The sequence below is a fragment of the Platalea leucorodia genome (genome assembly GCF_965183815.1).
Source record: "Platalea leucorodia genome assembly, chromosome: 22".
Classification (NCBI taxonomy): Eukaryota; Metazoa; Chordata; class Aves; order Pelecaniformes; family Threskiornithidae; genus Platalea; species Platalea leucorodia.
Window position 1 is genome coordinate 3,569,381 of NC_138844.1, and position 3,723 is coordinate 3,573,103.

Here is a 3,723-nt window from a genome sequence, read left to right on the forward strand (position 1 = left end):
GCTGGGAGCAAGCTGCCGTACGGGATGGGGGAGCCGGCATCCCCGCTGTGTGGGACCCCTGACATGGCACAGCACAGGAGCCAGGTCCTGCCTGCACCCACCAGTCTTGCAGAGGGCGCACAAACTCGCTGCAGCTATGGGAAACCCTACAGAAGGTCCTGTCCCCCTTGCTGGGGCAGACCTGTAGGATAGGACAGCTGAGATGCTGCTTTGTCATCTCCCTGGCAGTGGTGTGACCTGCTGGGGTGGCAGAAGGAGCCAGAGGAGCCCGGAGAGGTTGCAGCAGCCTCCCTGCCTGCCTCTGTCCTGGGCACGATGCCCCATGTCCCATCGTTGCCTCTCTCGAGTTTGTCACTGTTTTGGGGTGACAGGACACCCGGACATTGCTGGGACAGCTTATGGGACTGATCCCTTGGGAAGCTGGGTCAGCCTTCCAGTGACTGCATGCTGGGATACTGCTGGGGGGTTGTGCAAAACCTTCGTGGGGGACCAAAGCCCTGTGGGTTGATCGGGGATGGATGGAGAGCCCTGGACTGACTGCAGACGTTGCTTTATGTGGCTGCGTTTTTGTACCACTGGGGTTATTTGAGCCCTTCCCCTGCTCCATGCTAGGTCCCTGGGATGTCCTGTAACTGCTGTTTGGTTTGACTAGGTCATTCCTCATCTCGACACCGAGGATGTGAGGCAGAGCAATGAGGTGGAAGAGGGGAGGGAACCATGCAGGGGACAGGGATGGGTCCCGGGGGCTCTGAACAGCCACAGGGAGGGGGCTTGGTCTGAAGGAAGGCATGAGGTTTAGTTAATCCTGTGGTCCAGCCCAGCCCAGAAGGGTCTACAGGTCTTTGCAAAGCACCTGGACCCCAGACTGACTCTGTGCCCATGCTTGGGCGGTGGAAAGGTGAGAGAGCGCTGCAGTGAAGTGGTGGCTGAGCTCCCCGAAGGCAGCTGCCATGGGGACATGCCATGGCCTTGCTCCCCTCTTCCCTGCCCTGCTTTTACCTGTACAGGCTTGGTGCCAAAGCTGCTCCTTGCTCTTACGCAGGGGATGAGGCCAAATCATTCCCATGCTGGGGTTAAGTGCCTTGGAGGAGCAGCAGCCTCCCTCCCCATGCTGGGGACCCAGATCATCCCCCGTGCAGCTGCCAAGTCCCTGACGCACCCCCAGTGCCCTGTTTCATGTGGTCACCGAAAGCAGCTGAGCAGAGAGGTCCATGCAAGGTGCAGGGTTTTGCCCTGACCTCCTCAGAGCCACGTTTTTCCCTGCTCCATACGAGGTCTGGGGATGCTCGGACAGGGGGAGGATGCCAGAGGGGTTACGGGTTGAGTCTGCTCTCTGCATGCCAGGGATTTTGCCACTGGGGCCCTACAGGGTCTGGTATGAGTCCCTTCACACTTCTGTGCCTCAGTTTCCCCACTATAAAGAACAGGCATAAGTATTTCCTGCCCTGGGGAGATGTAAGCATCTTCAATATTGTAGTACTCTGTGATTTCCTATGGGTACACCAACCAGAAAGGAATAAAAGCTTTCTTTTTTTCTTTAAAGAGAGGCACAGGCAAAAACCTCCACATTCTTTCTTTAAACATTTGAGAAGTTCAGTAGTTTGAAGCAAATTCCTCCCATTTCCCTCCCATTGAGATTTCCTACCTGCCTGTCTACTGTGCAGCCCAAACCAGAAATACCCCATTGCCTCCAGTAACATGCTGGGAGCAGCGACAGCTCCCAGTATGACACAGTGACCACAATGAGGACCATACCCTGCACATGGGGCAGGTTTTGGTCCTTGTACAATCTTGTCCATCACCAACAGTCCCAGAAACTGCCCCTTATCCACTATATGGGTGAGAAAAAGACCCCCAGAGTTATGCAATGGGAAAACTGGCAGCTCCCAGCTTTACAGCACTTTCTGCTGATGCCCTACAAGGAGTAGACGTGTCCCCACTGTGGGTCAGTTTGATTTCTCTGACGGGTGCTTTGGCAGGAGCTAATAAAGATCTGCTGGCTACGGAGAAGGGGAAATGCCCCAGGGAGCTTTTTTTATCGTACATACAAGTGATGTTACCAAAAAGTGACGCGCTATGTGTTCAATTTGGATTTTTCTAAAGCAGGGTCATTTTTGGTGGAAAAGAAGCTGGAAATTGAAAAACCAAAGAAAGAAACCCATACTGAATCATCTGTGTTCACATCACTGTTTTTTTTCCTTCTCCTCTTGGTGGTCTGCTCCAACCGACATGACTTTGCTTTCCGTAGCTGGAGAAGTGTGTGTATTCTCAGCCTTGTTTGATTAAAATTACTTCAATTCCTCTCACAAGGACTTTTGGGGCATGTTTATCTTTTTGAAAAGACAACCCCAGCATGGCCCCTCCCCACTTTCCATGGGAGAATCCTCGTGCTGCAGTGGGCTCAGCATCCCACTGGCCACAGAGGCACCTGGGACAGCTGGTGGCTTTTTTGTCTCCTCTCTACCTCAAGTCCACATGCCCATAGCATGGAGGTGGGATACAGGCTCTCCATGAAGGTATCAGCACCATCTCATCTAAAGGGGATGAGGAGCACCCCGTGTGGGTCTCCCATGCAAGTACCATCAGGGCTAGAGAAACTCCTCCAAGTTTTCCATGATGCTCCCTCTCACAGCTGAGCTGAATCAGAATAAAAATGTAATGTGCTTCACAGCAGGAGGGAGGGCCAGTTAAACGCGAATTTCATTTCATACATCAATGTTTATGAGTGAAATTCAGACACAAACATCTCTTTCTGGTCAAGCTCTTCCGCTGCAGAATTAATTTGTTCATCACACAGAGCCTTGGAGAGCACTGTAATTTGGTAAGCACCATGCACATAAATAATAATTACAGGTTCCTGCTGATTACATGATTGTATTTAAAGTTATCAAGTAAGTCTGAGATTAATGACCTGCCAATCCTGTGCTCTTGACGAGGTTGTAGCCTCTTGAGATAATCCTGCATTAACCCTTAATGTTATCCTGGCACCTCTTGGGGCTGGGAGAAGCAAAGTGGGACCCTGAGGATGGGACCTCGTGGTGCTCAGGGACATCCCAGGCTGGGAGCGAGGCAGACTCACAGGAGCCTCTCCGGTACACGGAGATGAAATTAAATTTAGCTTCTTCATTTGATTAACACATGAAACCTACCGTGGAGGTTGTCTCCAGCCCTGGAGTCACTCCCCAGCCTCACCCCTACCACCTGGGGTCAAAGCTCAGGGGTCCTGACTGCCCCGCACTACATCCCCAGCACGCCAAGAGCTGGCAAAGGGGAAAACCTGCTGTCCAGAGCCTGAACAGAGGGAGCCTTCACCCTCTGCGAAGGACCTGAGCTTTCATCCCACCTTCCAGCCAGGCTGCCCTGGGCAAACAACACCATTGCCAGAGCCAGGACCTCCCAATTCCTGCTCCACCGCCATGGGCATGATGCACTGTCCATCAGCTGGCGGGTTTATAGCTTGTATTTAAAGCCAAGCTGGGACTATCATTCCCCTTCCTCCATCCTGGCTCAGACACCGCATTTCTGTCTGGTTGACCACAGCTTTGGGCCATTCCTGGATGTTTAACCCTCTCTGTACCTTCCCAGGCTGGCAACGATCCTGGAAGGGGTGGGAGGTGGGGAGGGAGAGGACATCTCGTGGCGGTTTATAGCCCAATGCGCTCATTCGTGGCTTTCAGCATTGTCCGCCCCAAGATGCCTCTCGTCTGTGATGTGTCATCCTTC